An 18433-nucleotide genomic window follows, 5' to 3' on the forward strand; every position below is an offset into this window, starting at 1 on the left:
CTTCGACAATCTAACAAATAATAGCATATGTTAATAATGTATCTTTGATTACAAAGAGTGAGAGTTCACTGGAGTGTCAGTGTGCATTTGTGTAGCTTTTATCATAATTCATAGGATAGTTTTGAGTTGGACAACTATACAGCAAGAAAGAGCATGAACAGCAAGAGATATAAGACACTAGTTACTGAACCCATGTTTTAGTATATATGCTGTCACACTGCACTTCCTCTTATTCCACTTTCAAATAATCAACTCCATCTAAAAAGCAAAACATTCATGATGCAAAGGAAAGGACCGCACACTCTGCACAAATGATCAGACACCCCAGTGTACGGTTCTATTAGCACATGAGATGATTTTCACAGAATGCTTCGTAACCCAAGAACCCTTTGTTAGAAAAAAATGGGATACAGTGCCAATTGTCCCCTCTGAGTTTTGTTTGTTTGTTTGTTTGTTTTTGACTATGCTGTTTTATCAAAATGGACCACCAAAGACCTATGCCCAGAGCACAAAGTACAGATCCTGTTGGCATTCACTTACCCTATTATGAGAGCTTTGCGGTCTCAATGCCTGGAAGTCTTTGCCTGAGTCCTGCTGATGTCTCTCTACATATTAAATACCACCAGTCTCATAACTCAAGGTCCCTTGTGTGCAGTAGATAAAAAGACTCTTACGAATCCAACCCTGAAACTTTTCAATGAGTTTTGTTATAATCTTTGAATAAGATTGCAAAAATTCCCCATCGCTTAATAGCACATAGAAAAAAATATGGATTGTTTCTTTATAATAGGAACAAAGTGTTAATAGGAGAAAGTAAAGTGTTAGAATTTACTGTTGAGGGGAAAAATGAAAGAAATCTTAAGGTTTTTGCATGATTAGATAACATTATTAAAATTTGACAAGAATAGTTTTTGTTCAGATTAAACAAAGCTTCATATTTTAGAATTTCAGCAGAAACAAACAAGGCAATAAGAGTGAACACTTGTAGAAAGGGAGAGATTTACAATTTAGGGCAATATAATGAAAGATTTCTACATATCTCTCAGTCATTAGATAAGCAATATATCTAATAAGGTTTAAATAATTCAAAATGTAGCTATTTGAAAGTAAAGGAAAATTAATTGTAACAATAGAAGTAGAAAAACATTCAGTTTTCTCTTGGGATGTAAATAGATTTTATATGTTAAAAATTCCTTTTTTTCTATTTTTTTACTGGATATTTTCTTTATTTATATTTCAAATATTATCCCTTTTCCAGATCCCTGCAACCCCCTCCCCCTGCTTCTATGAGGGTGTTCCCCCACCCATACACCCACTCCTGCCTCCCCACCCTGGCATTCCCCTATACTGAGGGATAGAGCCTTCAAAGGACCAAAGACCTCTCCTCCCATCGAAGCCCAACAAGGCTATCTTCTGCCCCATATGCAGCTGGAGCTATGTGTCCTTCCATGTATACTCTTTGGTTGGTGGTTTAGTCCCTGGGAACTCTGGGATGTCTGGTTGGTTGATATTGTTTTTCTTCCTTTGGGGTTGCAAACCCTTTCAGCTCCTTCAGTCCTTTCTCTAACTTCACCATTGGGGAACCCATGTTCAGTCCAGTGGTTGGCTGTGAGCATCTGCCTCTCTATTTGTCAGGCTCAGGCAGAGCCTCTCAGTAGACAGCTATCAGGCTCCTGTCAGCAAACACTTCCTGGCATCCACAATAGTGTGTGGGTTTGGTGACTGTATATGGGATGGATCCCCAGGTGGGGCAGTAGCCTTTCCTTTAGTCTCTACTCCACACTTTGTCTCTGTATTAAAAATTCTTAATATAACAAGTTGCAAATAATTTCAAGAGTAGTCATTCTATTTAGTGAAATATGCTCTGTTCTGATGTCAATATATTTTTTTAAGCAAGAAGTTTGAAATGCATGCACCCGATGTTAGCTTTTAGTACTTTTACTATACACTCATTTATTCATAAATACAAAACTGGGGGTGAGTATTGTGGTGGTTGTTTTTCATTGTTAGGATTGTTTAGTTCTACTTTAGAATTACCATGGACACGCACCTCTCAGTGGGGGTTATTCCAGAAGTGTTCAATTGGAGAGGAAAGACCTCCCCTAAATGTAGGCTCTACATCCCATAAAGCTGAAGTCCTGAACTGAATAAAAGTATAAATAAATTGAGGACAAGCATTACTCATTCTATTCCCTGTCAGTAGAAACACTGGGACCAGCTGCCTCCCATTCCTGTATGCTCAAACTTTCAGGAAAAGGAAACTGTTCCTCAAATTGCTCTTGTCAGGTATTTTGCCACAGAGCAAGACATCAATGCAGAAATCAGTACTGATGCATTTGGGATAACCCTGGAAGTATCCTTCTTAAGCCTTTCCTCTGCTTCTTCACCATGCCCTTGCCTCAGAGAGGGTGCTCCCCCACCCACCCACAGAGCAGAGATTGCAGGAAAACAGATAAAAACTACAGTTTGAAAATAAAAGAGTGTGATTGACTTAAAATTGAAGAAAAGTTTGGTGAAAAGAAAATGGTGTAATTGATAAAGAACTTACCATCCCTGAAGAGGACCCTCTTCAGTTCTGGATTTATAGGGAAGTTGTCTTGATGAAGGCTTCGCCTAACAAGGGCTCTCAATAAATACACTTAAAGAGAGGCTCTGCCTTGAAAATGTCTCTCAAGAGTTTCCTTGCTTGAAAATAACTAAGAAAGTGATTTTCTTTCTAGGGAGTATTTCTTCAAATTCAGCCACTGAGGTACACAGAGGCCACTATGGTACTGATGGAAGGGGTCTAGGTTACATCCAGCCAGCAGCTAAAGTGTTGTCCATGAAGGACTGGTTGTGCAAGCATTAAATATGCCAAAGTGAGAATAGATAGAGGCTTGCATCCCACTTCTAGAAAGCCAGAGGCCATGGACTTATAGTAGGCCATGGACTTATAGTAGGCCATGGACTTATAGTAGGCCATGGACTTATAGTAGGGTCAAATTCCCTGCAATGGTGCCCTGGGAGGCTATTGCACAAAGTTAGTGCCACACCTCAAAACAGAGAACTGGAAACTGGCCTGGGCTACAAACATTCAAAGCACTTCCTGGTGACTACTTCTTCCAGCAAAGTTACACGCTCCCCAGATTCCATACAACTCCCTAAACAGCACCCCCAGATACGGACCAGTGATTCAATCCTATGGGCCTACAGGGAAATTTTCTCATTAAAACCACTACCACCTTTATCTCACAGTTTTGAGTTTTCAATAACTCCGAAGTACTAATTATTTGCCAAATTCCTTCAATGAAAGGAGCCTTGCAATGACTTATTCTACCAATTCTTTAATGCCAAAAATTGTTATATAAATCAGAAATCGACAATGAAATGTGAAGGTCGAAAGAGCTGAGCTATATACTGGAAGAAAAATGCTTGCAAATTAGTTATTTCTTAACGATGAATTTATATCATATCCAATATCAATCTGTATGTCTTTAGAGGTAGGCAAAGTGAATAAAATAGTAGGTATTCAGAGATATGATGAAAATGTTAGGCATACAGAGAATTGATACAATGTAAGTATCTTACTTATTCATGTAGTCATTCATTCACTTGAGCTTATACGATTTTTGAGTTTATATGATTTTTGCAACTGACTGAATTTACTGGTGTTAATGAGATAAAATTTATGGAACTTACTAAGGTTAATAAATCTCTTAATTTCATAACTTTTGACTTTATTCTGCTTGTTCTGGTTTTAAATTGGCCATGTATTTTTTTATTTTAAAAACAATCCATCATTTCATTTTAGAACAGATATTTTCATTTTTAATAACATTATTGTCATGAATTATCAAATTATGTTAAAAAAAACTTTGTCACTAAGAAAATAGTATAGACTCATCAAAATATAAGCACTAACTCAGACTAAGTGCTGTCATGAGATGCTATAATGGTGATGATGTTGGTTGTTTGAACTCCTATGGAAATTACTATCTCAATCACCAAGGAGATGAATAGGTTTTAGAAGGACTCTTATTAAACACAAATGATGTGGGGAGAATAACATGGATAAGGGAATCTAATCCTTTCAATTCTGTGTGGAACCAACATCCCACCAGTGCTAAGAAACATATCTTAAAATCCATATCCTTCAAAAAATACTGCCTAATTTGTTTTTAAAAGTTCACTTGGTCTCTTTTAGTGTATAATGGATTTTTTACTGAATAGATATATTTTACCCAGTGCATAAGGAAACCAAATGTTTAAAAAGAGATGCTGCCCTTTCTAGGTATACAAACGGCTGGTTTTACAACATCAAGCTTTGGTGAGTCTGGAAAAGCCAGCCCTTGTCCTATTTAAAGATTAAGAAGATGATATGAACCACATTAGCCTAGTGGATAGCCCAGGTGAACTTCAAGCTGTTTCAGGTACATTTCTGAAAAGACATGAGTAAACACACCTAAGTGTTCAGAAATGGCTTCTAAAGAACAATGCATCATACCACTCACAGAAGGCAATTTTTATGATTTGTGGCTGAATGACTCATTATCAGAATAAGACTAGTTCCTAATTTCCTAAATCCCATCCCCTTAAGAATAAAGACATCTCAAAAGTTGTATGGTTGTCTTGCCCTTCAACCATCTGATTTTTTTTGCAGTTTAAGCACTGGTCCCATTGTCAGATATTAGTTACATACTCTGCAATATTGCTGCTTGTACGAGCTAAATATTAGACCTTATTAAACAACTAACTAAGAAGTCACGAAAGTTGTAAGTGACATAATTCAATAAATAAGTCATTTGGTGGTTATTTAAGGTCAGCCTCTTACATGATGATTACGTGCCAAGATTACTTCCATCTACTGGTTCCACTGTCTCCCAGAGCACTTGAAGTCTCTGTCTGAAATCTGGCTAAGCTAGTGGGTAAATACTTGGCAGGATCTACCAATAGTATTGTATATAAGACAGGAGATGGTACACATCTCTTCTACACTCATCCCATTGACAGAGCTCAGGACCACACAGATGTTGGAGAAGCCAGTGAACCTATTTCCATTGCCTCCTAATAAATCACAAAATTAAATTCAGTGTCCTAACACATGGCTAATGTCTCACAATTTCCTTGGATCACAAGTCTACACAGGCCTTAACTGGCTTTGTTACTCAGGCCTTCTCATAATTGGAATCAAGACTTAGGCCTGACTCCATTTTCAGAGGGAATTTGTCTGTTGACTAGTCTATTTTGAAGTCACTCATTATGCCAGATTTCATTTGCTATAGCTGTGTTGAAAAGTTCCTGACGTTTTTCCTGAGTGTAGACTGGAGTTGGCTCTCAGGATCTTAAATTTATCTGCACATCCTAGAGACTTGCTACTACACCTTGCCATAGGAACCTTCACAATACAGTTGCTTATTTCAGAAAATTAACAACATAAAAATTATTTATCTTCTACTCCCTTCACTGCCAATCTCTCACTCCTCTCCTTCTCTCAAAATGGGTACTATGATAATGAACAGAGGGATCTGTGGGCCTGAGTGCCAGAGGCTGTTCCCGGAGATCTCAGGCCCAACTTGGTGCAAGAGCCCTAGCGAAGGGAATCGAGTGAGCACAGGTGAAGGAGCCATCTCTGCCAAGTCTTCCAGGCCTCTCTGTTTCTCCACGCTCCCCTGCACTGAGTGGGGTAGGGCCAACAATAAGCCTGCTGACTAGCCAGTGAGGAGTGCGGTTCAGTATCAGGCTGCGTTTCAGGAGCGCAGACCTCTTCCCAAACATTACAGCTCTTAGAACAAAAGGCTCAGACAATGGAGTAGATCTTTCGTGTGTTTTTCCTTCCCTGGATGGGATATATACATATATATATATATATATATATATATATATATATATATATATATATATATATATATATACATATATGCAGTTTTGGAGATCATTCAGATTTCGACAGCAGTTATCTCTCATTGGTTTGGGCTGAGAATCTTTATTTGCACCTAAGAAGGCTTGGCCAATATCACACACCTCTCCTGCTGGGGCCGTTGTTGGGGGTTTGGACTAAAACCTGAGCCAAGGTCCCAGAAGCTACCAGGGAACTCCTGCTGTCCCTTGTGAACAAGATTGCTCATTGGGTGCTCCAGGGTTCTAGGCCTGTTACTCAACTGGGCCCAGGCTGCCAGAACAACCCACTGCCCCACAGGGATTCTCAGTTGTTCAGCAAGAAAATGATGTTTCAGACCAGAAGAAAAAAGTTAAGAAAACAAATGGATAAATTCAAGCTTTATTTAAAAGGAAAATAGAATCTGATTTAGTAATTAGAAGTCTGAGTGAGGAGGCAAAATTATCATAATCTGCCACAGTCATTTGAAATATGTCACTGGAAGTCATCCTACCTTTATGATTTTGCCTAGAACCTTATTTAAAAGCCATCTTTACATTGTATGCTATTGCAAAGTCTTCCCTTCAGACAGACAGCAGGATTCACTGCACATTAATCACACAATATTCAACCTGGTGTGTTCCATATATGTGTGGCTGTCTGAGCTCCATGATGATAAATTTGCTAGACCAAGGCCTGTCCCTGGTAAAAATATGTGTAAGCTCTGTAACAGCCAGGAGTACTGCTTATATGTCAGCAGCCTATACTGATGAAATACTATATGTGCATGCATATGCCAAGACTTCACAGTTTTCATAACTGTTTGGTTTGCTAATATTTGAATCCAAGTATTTAGAATGACTGGTGTTCATCATTATCATTGCCATTGTAATCTCTGTAAAAGAATCTCAGGGATTTGCAATGAATGAATGATGATGTTTAACAACTCTTGACATAGACAGAGGACTGATTACACAGTTAAAAAAATATGGCATTTTATTCAACAGCAAATTTTTTTCATTAATTTTATTCCTTCTCATCTTTCCTAAATAATAGATTTCCAGTTGATTGGATTCATGAATTTTATATCAGGTTTGGCTAAATATTCAAGATAAAAAATTAGCTATCAATTCACAACTTTTACTAACCTCAAGAAATTATTACAGATATAAATATTTCAATGGATGCTGTGCCCTCAATGGGTAAAAAGAAAAATAAATCCAACCTTCTTTATATTTTTTAATATCCACAGTCCTGAATTCCAATATAAACATATCTCTCAAAGCATTAATAACCAGCTTCTTCCCAGGGTTCAGGAATCAACATAGAAAAGAGGACAATAAGATTTTCAGAGTCATAGGTGACAGATGACTCCAGGGAAGGTTATTTTCTGGACATTGCAAGGCAATTGAACATATGAACTCATTTTGGAGTGGTTGTGATAGCATGATCAAGACCCTGCAAGTTCAAGCCAGAGAAAATTTCAGCATAGAAAAGAGATGTGGGTATGATCCTTCATCTAGCTAAGGAGCAGTTGGTGATTTACAGCTGCTGAGAGGAGAGTCTATTCTCTTTAAGGGTGTGGCCCCTGGAGTGCTGATCTTACTTCAGCAAAGGCTACACATCCGAGTGTATTAACAACAAAAACTGTACTTGATGTTCATTTTATTTTTGTTTGTTTATTTTATTTTGTTCTTTTTTTTTTCAAAGATACAAAGTTGACTTGGTTAGGATGAAGTATGTATCTGGATCTGGAAGGAGTGGAGGGAAGGCTAAATATGACCAAATACATTGTGCAAAATTCTTAAAGAACTCATCAAAATAGGGGAAAAGATACATAGTTCAGTTGTCGTGTTATAGCTATGAACATCTTTCCCAGTGTGCTCCTTGGCTTGTCACATCTCCGGCCCATGGATACCAGGGAGACTTACCTGTACTACCTGTCACAACTCTCCTAGTCAGGTGACATCAGCACCTCAAGCAGCAGCAATGGGTTGGAGTGCTTCACTCCTGACTCAGTGTTTTCCATTGGCAGGTGGTTGGGGGAACCACTTGTAACTACAATTTTATGTGAATCACTGCTTGTAAGCCCATTCAAATTGAACTTAAGCAGATTGCCAGTTGGTGTAATGAATACACATTTTCTACTACCATTTGGAGTCTACCTTTTCTTCAGAATTTTGAATCTGGTCTCCAAAGCCAGACTTAAGTCAAAGGTCTACTCCCATAAGGCAGAGTGGATTAATAAACAGTACTAAGACCCAGCTTCCAGTGAGGATTTTGTTTTTCTGAGTGTAAATCTAAGAGGAATTGGATGGCTACTATTTTATGACTTATATTCTGTAATCTCTTTTAAAAGATTTATTTATTCATTTCATATGAGTACACCATCTCTGTTTTCAGACACACCAGAAGGGGGCATCGGATCCCATTACAGATGGTTGTGAGCCACCGTGTGGTTGCCGGAAATTGAACTCAGGACCTCAGGAAGAGCAGTCAGTGTTCTTAACCACTGAACCATCTCTCCAGCCCTATTCTGTAATCTTGGCAACTTTGAAAATTGTGCTTTACTGGAACTCTGCCAGTCATCACTACCCTGAATTAGATTGAGCCTTCTTCCCACCCTTCTGTGCTCTTAAAGCTGGGGAAGGTTGCAGCTGGCTTGGACTTTGCAAGTTTGTTTATTGGATGGATAAGCACTCAGGGTACCTTCCCGATGAAAGATGTTTCAACCATAAAGCAATTTTATTCCACTGTTTCAGTCTCAAAAGAAAACTTATATTGAAAAATTACAATTCAGCTTCAGAAACTATGGCATAGTCATACAGAGGTCATCTTAACCCTTTTGCTCTGGAAATGAACTTAGACTGCTTATGAGTTCTGTATGTAGACAAGACTTTTTTATGATGTCCAGAGAGAATAGGGGCCACTCCATGTAGTCGTATCTTGTGTAGAATTGTGTCCTAATGGGGAAAGAATCTAAGTCTTGTAAAAACATCAGGACTAGGATGAAACTGTGACCAAGAGCCAGAACATTCCCAAGATAAAAGTCATAAGGGCATCTTGACTCAATAGAGACAAAAGTGCCCAGAACAGTGCTAAATTCATTAGAGACAAAACAGATTTATGCAATGCAGAATTTCAGGCCAGGTTGGCCACTTAGCTTTACCATGTTGCTTGGGAAAGCTTCAAGGTGTTTGAGAATAAAAGTAGCCTGAATTAATGTGGAAGCAATAAAATAAGAAAAAGCTTAGGATTTTATTATACCTTTGATATATCTGCTTTCTTCCTTGGAAGCATGAGTCACACTTAAAAGTTAATTCATTCAGTAGCTTTTGGATCCTAAATAAATCTTCCAACAAAATGAGAGTGTGGGGAATACCGAGATCACTTACAAAGATTCTGTGACCTGAAATAACTCACATTAGTGAGAAAATGAGAGCAAATTAGTTAAAAAGCATTGTATGATTAAGCCTCTTACACAGGCGTAGAGCTAGAGTGTACCAGGTGTCTGCACCATGGAAGCAAGAGCTGGTACTTTGAAATCAACACTCTTAGGATATCTTCAGTGGTCCACTGAGATATAACATGTCCCTGATTAATCCAATTCCTTGGAACATAGTTTAGTTTAATGGTAAGTAAATCATTCTAGTGCAAACAGAAGATAGGACAGAGTTGGTGGCCATGCCATATAGGCAGTGGGACAGCTAGGTAAATGGATTCCCATAGGAATGAACCTTTACATGTGACCCAGTCTTTGAAAATGTGGAGCTAACCACTAAATCTGTGTTAAGGAAGTTTTCCACCTCTTAGGGCAGCAGTTCTCAAACTGTGGTTTGAGACCTCTTTGGGGACACATTACAATTCTTAACAGTAGCAAAATTACAGTTATAAAGTTACAGTTATAAAGTAGCAATGAAATATTTTTGCAGTTGGGGAGGTCACGATAGATGAGTAACTATTTTAAAGGGTCACAGCATTAGAAAGATCGAGAACCACTTAGAGTTTTTTCTAAGCTGCCTTTCTGCCTTATCCATTCAGTTCTTAAAGAATATAAATAAATTGACTATCAAAGATATAAAGGCAATAAAAAGGTACATGATGTTGTTATATTTGAAGAACTAGAATTCAACAAAGCCATCTCAGGGCAAGGGTAAAAGAAGAAATCAACTTTAGAAGGAAATGTCTTATTTTAGAAGAGTTGTTAGCCAAGCATCTTGATGTAACTCAAAAGGCTCTATCCATCTGTGGTAAGAGGGAGGCTAGTATCTATCCTCTACTAAAAAATTTTCCAAAATTTGCCAAATTTGCCAAACTTTTGTCAGTGCTAAGAAAGTTCTGTTTGGAGAGAGAATGGATTTGGGAAGTCATCACCAATGAAATCTTACATTCATGAGCAACTGCAGTACAAGTGCCCAGTACACAGACATATGGACTGACAATGCAGACAACAGAGAATGTGATAGCTTATGCAATCAGCAAACTTCTTTCAAATTTTATAAAATCTAGGGCTAGAGAAAGCAGGAAAACATGTATCCTGACTGCAGAAGACTGCAGTTCAGATCTCAGGACCCACACTGAATGCTTCTAGACTCTGAAGGCATCTGCACTCACATGCATATACCCCCACCCAACGCATACACACACACACACACACACACACACACACACACACACACACACAAATACACACAAGCCCATGACTGAAAGTAAGAAAATAAATCTTTAAAATGAAACATAAACTTTATGAAATCTACTATTGGCAAAGGTCTTGCAAAAAAAAAAAAAAGGAGTCTACCAAGCTATTACAAAAGTTTGGCAAAATGTCAAAATGTTAATGTTCTTGGCTTTCATCAGAGTCCATGATTGAAAAATGTAGCCCAAACAATTAGTCAGTAAAAATATTCAAAAACAGCTATAGAAAGGCACCTATCCCAACTTTATATATCATGTTAAAATCTAGAAATGTTTCAATGTCCATCAGGAAAAGAATGTGTTATATAACTCATAGAAGAGCCAGTAGATTCTCAAGGGACCATTACAGACCATGCTGGAAATCATAATCTACTATGTACACAGAGGGATGTAGATTGAAGTTTTACATTTAGGTTAACATTTTGCCATAAAATAGTGTGAAAAGGAAATGGAAAATTACAGTCTTCCTGTTTCCTTTTTTACATAGATCCCTGGGCCTTGAGAAAAGGACTTTGATAATGGCATTCCATTTAGTGCTGCTGAGAGCTCCAAAGGTCCTCATTCTCTGCACATTGCCCAGTGTGGGTCTCTGTGTAACTTTCCATCTACTGGTAAAAAAGAAGCTTTTCTGTTGAGGATTGCGTAGGGCTGATGTTTAGGTATGACAATATGCCACTAGGGTCATTTTATTGTTATGTTCCATTAGCAGAACAATGGTTATAGTTTTTTTTCCTGGGCTCATGACCTGTCTAGTCTCAGGTTCTTGGTCACTTTAGTATTGTGAGGTATAGGATCCATCTCACTGAAAGAACCTTAAATTCAATGTAAAAAAAAAAAAGTGGTTAGTTGCTTCCATAACATTTTGAAAAGTCAGTACATGACTCAAAAAAAAAAAAAAAAAGAATATCTCCCAGACACTATAGGCTAATGGACCTATAAACCCACAGAGACTGGTGACAGTATGCAAAACACCTGCACAGGTTCAAACCAGACAAAAATCCTAGCTTGGAGAAAGGGAAGTGGATTGAAAAGTCAGCCATGGTATATGACTCCAAGAAAAGAATATCTTCCAGACACTATAGGCTAATGGACCTATGAACTCACAGAGACTGGTGACAGTATGCACAACACTTCCACAGGTTCAAACCAGACAAAACTCTTAGCATGGAGAAAGGGAAGTGGATAGAATGTCCCACCCCCTAACCTAGAAGCTATTTGCACTTTATATCTTCTGGAAAGGGGCAATCAGTTTTCCACAGTAGAATGACAAGGGTATATCAGCCATACTCCAGAGCAGGCTCCATGCCCAGCAGCTGCCCAACACAATGCAGACTCCATGTACTTTGTGTGCTTTTTTGTTTCCTTTTGGCTTGGCTTGGTATATTTGTCTTATTGGGTTTGGTTGGTTGATTGGTTGGTTGGTTGGTTTTTATCTTACTTTAGTTGTTGTTGTTGCTGCTGCTGTTGTTGTTGTTGTTGTTTTAAAGAGCAAGGACAGTGAGAGGTGTCTTGAAGTTGGATGGATAAAGAGGGGAAGGTGGGGAAAGAATTTGGGAAGTGTAGGAACAGAGGAAAGTATATGTTCAAAATCTATGAAAAAAAATTAAATACAAAACAGAAGCTTTTCCAAAGAGTACAAATATAAATGTACTAAAACATGCCCTGCAAAGGGCTATCAACAATTATCAAACTGGATAGAGAATGTCCACTTCAAGACATCTCACTGCTTTCGATATTTAATTTTTTGTTCACTCTCTTTCTCTTCATGTTTTTCTATTTTCTGAGATTTTTAAAAATAAAATATGGTATTCAATCACTAAAAAAGAAATTTATGACTGGCTGACTGTTTTGTTGAGTGTTAATAGGATGGAACTTTAGAGTTTATGGTTATCACAGTCAGAAAGGAGAAATTAATAATCTCGATGCCATATCCATTAAGAATCAACAAGCAGATCTCAAGGTTGAGACATTTATAGGACCCCCAAAGCACAGGAAACAAAAGTAAAATAAGTAAATAGGATCACATCAGCTTCTCTAGCCCAAAAGCAGAAATCCAGCAACTGACAGGATGAAGAGAGAGCATGGGGATGGAGGATCTTCACAAACCTTCAACCTTTCTAAGAGAGCAGCACCAAGACAGCAACCTGCATGACAAAGAAGTGAAGTTCTAAAGACAGTTCTCAAAGGAAAACAGGCAACACACAGATTCTGAAAAAAGTTCATCACTACACATTGCAGAAATAATAACAACAACAACAATGACTCATTACTCCATACTTTGGGTAAAAAATAAAAAAGATAAGCTTTAAACAACACAAAAGTTCTCATTGCTAGTGAGAAATATGACATTACAACCAATATAGAAGGCCGTGTGGAAGTTCCTCAAAATACTCAAAGGATAACAAGGATACAGGGACTCCACCTCTAAGGCTGCTTCCAGGGGAAATGAAATCAGCATGGGGAAGACATAGCTGTGTTTCCTGTTCAGTTAAGTATTATTGACTCCATTGATTCTATAGATAAATAAACAAGTAACTTAAATCTGATATACATTTTACACACTATGTATCATATGTGTTAGATAGATAGATAGATAGATAGATAGATAGATAGATAGATAGATAGACAGATAGACAGAATATATAAATATTATACATATCACATTATTATAGTAAAACATACATTATTATATTATACTTCTTTCAAAAGAAAGAAATTCTGACATTTGCAACAAAAATGAATTAGATGGAGTATGCTAGGTGTACAACAGGAAACCTGAGGTCACATAATCAGGTAAAAGCATGAGTAATTTTCAAGAAAATTCACTATCAACAGAAACGTATGGACCTTAATAGCAAAATAATACTACTATTATATTATAATATAATAATTGATACTAAAATAATGCTGTTATTGTATCAAATACCATATGAAAGAATAAACAGAATTCCTGTCAATACACTTTTAAAAAAGAAAAAAAACTAATATCATCTAAATATGGCTTGGATAGTAGTTCAGACGTGAGACAGTAGTTGGGGACATATTACCAGCAAGCCCACTTTAATATGGAAACCAACTCCTTTCAGGGGAATGAGAAACAGATCACTGTGAGCACAGAACACAAGTGCATGTACGCTCAATTTTCCAAGTGGTCAAGTCTACCTTCCGCTTTGGCCATTCTTGAGTATGTGAATTAGAGAAGCAAGAACAGGCTAAGCTCAAATTCTACCATAATGATTATAAAGCACAAGCAGGTCACACAGAGGCAAAAGGCAGGGAGACTTGAAGATGTCCTGCTTTGCCCAAGCCCAGTGGCTTCTACGCTCTACAGAACAGCCCTGGTTACTTTCTTTCTGAAGTCTTGGTTTCAACTTCCCATTATCCATCACTAAATGTTCCTTCTGATTGGAGGACACTGAAATTTCTCCATTTATTTGGAACAAAGGACATTAGAAATCAAGAGTTTCAAGATAATCTCTTTTGTGTAGAAGAATGATACTTAAATGTCTGCTTCAAAACTAAATCCAAGTAAAATCCAGTGCCAGGAAATGATTCAATTTCTTACTAGTTGCTGCTTGCTGACTTCCACAGAGATAAGCTAGCTGATCTCCAGTTTGATGATGTAATCTGTGGTAGATATCGTGTAACTTAATTGTTTGGACTGGCACCTATTAGTAATGACATTTTGCTGGAGCAAGTATCTTTCCAAAGAACATGTAATACATGCACTTTTGGAGGCGTTGTGTTTGATCCTTGGAACATTAAAAAAAATGATGTTAGAAATGATCCAGGATGACCCTAATGAGACCAATAATTGAGTAGTGAAGTATTTGAATGTATGTGTGTGTGTGTGTATGTGTGTGTGTGTATAAATACACAAGTATGTATACTTATATATAGTATCCATTTTATTTTATAACTTTATATGTTGTATAGTATACTGAAGAGACACTGTTTTTTAGAATAAGTTAGATCTTGATGTAAAAGGACAACACTACATTTCTTGGCACGAGGTCACATAATTATAAAGAAGGAGAAAAGGAATTTGTCTCATGGAGTTAATACAAGCGAAGGAACTCATACAAAATTCCTAAAATAGGATAATGGAAATTTACTCAATCAAAAATACTCCTAATTATATTTAAATGCACTTTGAGTAAAGATAGGAAGTACACAAAAGGTAGGCAGAAGGCTATCAACTGTGCATTATAAAAAGAAGAAAAAATCCTCAAATTCTTGGTTTTGTGTGCTGTTTGGGAGTCACAGTACACATGAGCTCTGTGGCTGTCACCAGAGTGGGAAGTCACCTGCTTCAATCCTTCACCCTTTGACATTCAGAAAATGGATATGTGACTTGGTTAATCTGATTTTTAAGTAAGAATCTCCACTTGCTCTTCCTTGTTACATTGTCTCTGCAGAGTAAGACAAGCCTGCTGACGATTACAGGTAGACTCCATTATGAAAGGGTCTCTTGCACTGGACTCAGGCAGTCTGTTTCTTTGTATGTGGGCCTTAAATAAACTCTACCCTGCCAATATTTTCAATTCGGAAACTATCTGAGGTTGAAATAGCTTTTTCATTTTTTAGTCATTATTATATGCATCTCTCTACTTAGCTGTCATGTGCCTTTAAGATTTACACTCCAATTCCCCAGAAAATTGGGAAGTGCAGCAGTTGAATATACATATATGGTAAGAGCATTTACTGCTTACATTATCTTGACCAGAAAAAGGAGAAAAGAAGGAAGAGAGAGAGGAAAAAAAGAAATGGTCTCATATTCTTGCCCAGAGGAGCACTAATGGGTTATGAACCCTTTCAGAGTCATAGAGCAGAGAGAAAAATGGTTGCCTTGGCAACACGGCAGGCTAGTAAGCTCCACACACTCCCAGGAGCCTCTAATTTATTCAGCAAATGAAGGAGAGAACAGGTGGCTAACCTAGATGATGCCAAAAACCTTTAGCTCTGTAATGTTGGCATTCTCCACATTCTCTTAAATACAAACCATCATCCTTCTTTTTATTGGGAGAGTTAACAAGATACATTCCAGGGTGGACCAGAGTATCTTAATAAACAGGAAATCTGTCAGCATTCATCATTTTCTAACAACAAAATATGGTGTCTGAGATTTCACAAAGTGATGATACCAACAATTTAGTGTCACTAGTTACTTTGAAAGCGGAAACCATCTTAAGTCCCATTATAATAATGTGGCATTGGTCTTCCAGTAAATCAGATATCATTGTGAATTTTAAAAAGAAGAGAGAGTGTATTGCTGGATTTTGCAATTCTTGTTTTAAATGACAAACAGCCTCAGAAATTCCAGTTCCATCAAACCATCTGCAAGCACACGAGTGTAACCAATTTTGGATTGTCAAAGGAAATAGAAGACTCATATCAAGCCACTCAAAGCCCCAGTTATTTATTACAGCATTAAATAATGTCATTAAGTACTACATGGATGAAATATCTGAAAAGCTAGCAGTAACCTTTTGAAAATATTGCACAAATACTATCATGGATGCATTTTGATTTTCTTTTCTAGCCTCCTATCTAAACTCCCCTGGTATGTCCAGAGCTTCAGATAACAGGATCCCAGCACATCTGGTTCCTCCCATCTCTGCCCCTGGCTACCATCTCTGTCAAAACCTGTTTTTCAGCACTGCATTCTGCACTTAGTGTATATCCACTCTCAAGGTCACATGCAAACGTTTCTCTCTTCCCAACTCTTTCTTCCTTGACACATGAAGAAATGTTGCTTAGGTGCTAAGCAACTCCCTGTGTGCCCCTCCATGAGTGACATCATTACTGGATCCCATAGCCATTTTCTTGAGGTTGAGTCTCTCAGATCTTAGATGTAGAAACTCTACTATATTCACCTCTCATGCCCAAATCGACACAAAGCACACAGTATAAAATTTAATTATCCGACTGAAGAGTGAATAGATGAGTAAGTTAACTAATGAGCATCCAGATGAATGAAACATACTGACCAAAATCCCACACATTTTTAGTATATAATAAAGCTTTTTCTGAAATTAAAACATTACTGCTTTAAGAAAGGTCTGGTGATCATTCCAGAATCTCTTAAAAATACAGTCCTAAATGGAGCTTATTTTTGTAAACTGGCCTTGGTCTATCTTCAGGCTGCTGACCCAGCTGACTCCCACACTCTGAGCATCCCCATTAAGCATCAGAGGCTTCAAAGAAACAGAACAAGAAAAATTCTGAGCTTGACCTAGAGCTTCATCAGCTTCATTTGAGTACTCTAGGCCACACAAAATAAGGTAAACAAGTGTTTGTTAGGAAGGATATTTAAAATAATAGAGAGTAGGAGGAGGCTGAGGTCTTGGCTTCTGTCTATTGATCTGCTCTTGACATCTTGCTGTTGCTTCTAGAGGTGACCTTGTGAAGTGTGGATGTTTCCTTGACAACAATGATAACCACTTCCAGCATGTAGGGGAAAGGCTCCTCTACTTGTTTTCTACTCCACTGGCATAGAGATGCTCTATTGATTCAGAGAAAGCAAGAACCTGTCCACAGCAGTCGGCTCCTCGGTGGCACTGCACGTACGCTGGGAAACAATCCGTCAGGGGAATGATTAGGCAATGCTTCGTTCTTTCAGAGACAGGACACAAACTCTGAACTGGTGCGTGTTTCCTTCTAATTACCCCACACACATGACTATGCGCTTGATGCATACATGCACGAACTCACATGTGTGTGTGCACACATGCACGAGTGTGTATGTACACACACAGACACACATACATATACACAGACACACACATGGACACACACATCACACACATACACACATCATACATCACATACATACAGACACACACAGACACATATATATGAACACAATCACATATCATACACACACAAAACCAGAGTTATTCTCCTACTACCTGTTTTATCTTGTCTTCAGTGTGTATACATCTTATCAATGTTCTGCCCCACCATGTGATCCCTTTTATACTTATCTCCAATTTACAGTAAAAGTTTATTTTTCCATCTTTGTTTCTCATAATAGTCAAATTAAAGATTGAAATTAACCCAATATCCTGGTCTCAGAGCTTGGTTGGAGCTACACAAACTATACAGTACAGGCAGCCCTGTGTTATTAAAAATGGCGCAAACATGTAACAGACCTTGAAATCAATGCTATTTAGGATCAAGTATCTTTTAGTCTACATTTACTCTCATTCATTCAAACAGTATACAAACATTTCATTTCTGTGCTCATTTTCTTCCAAGAACAGTTTTGAAACTTTGTTCTTGCTACTCATAGCACATGTTTACAGCAGATTCATACAATTCAACAATAATATTCATATCACAAAAGAGCTGAGGACTTAGTTCATTGGGTAGTACCCATATTCATGGAGTTACCTTGTCTAGGATTTACTTTTATAGAAATTGTTGACATTATGTAGTGTTGTGTCAGGAAAAAAATTTGTCATAAGAGATGCTTCTAGATGTTGTATTTATGTAAAAAACTAAATAAACTATGTGTTCACGTGTAGAATGGAATATTCACAACCAAGCTTTCTCAATGAACAGAAAGTGTTTAGTAAATTCTTTCATATGCAAAAATGTATAGAATATAAACCTTAAATTCAATTATTTTGAATAATTGAATTGGTCACAGATCTTAGAATAATATCAGAATTTTTTATTCTTTTTTGGGTACCAAGTAAAGTGATCATCATGAGTTTAAGTATCACAGTTGCTTATAACTTCATTGTTAAGTGTTTATTCTATGACATAGCATTCAACTGTTAATAATCTCTAATGAACTGATTATATGCATACATACATGGCTTCACTTAGGAATGTTCTTAACTGAACAAAACCACACACATCATTTAGAGTGACTTG

Source organism: Mastomys coucha, unplaced genomic scaffold (genome assembly GCF_008632895.1).
Source record: "Mastomys coucha isolate ucsf_1 unplaced genomic scaffold, UCSF_Mcou_1 pScaffold8, whole genome shotgun sequence".
In the NCBI taxonomy this organism is placed as follows: Eukaryota; Metazoa; Chordata; class Mammalia; order Rodentia; family Muridae; genus Mastomys; species Mastomys coucha.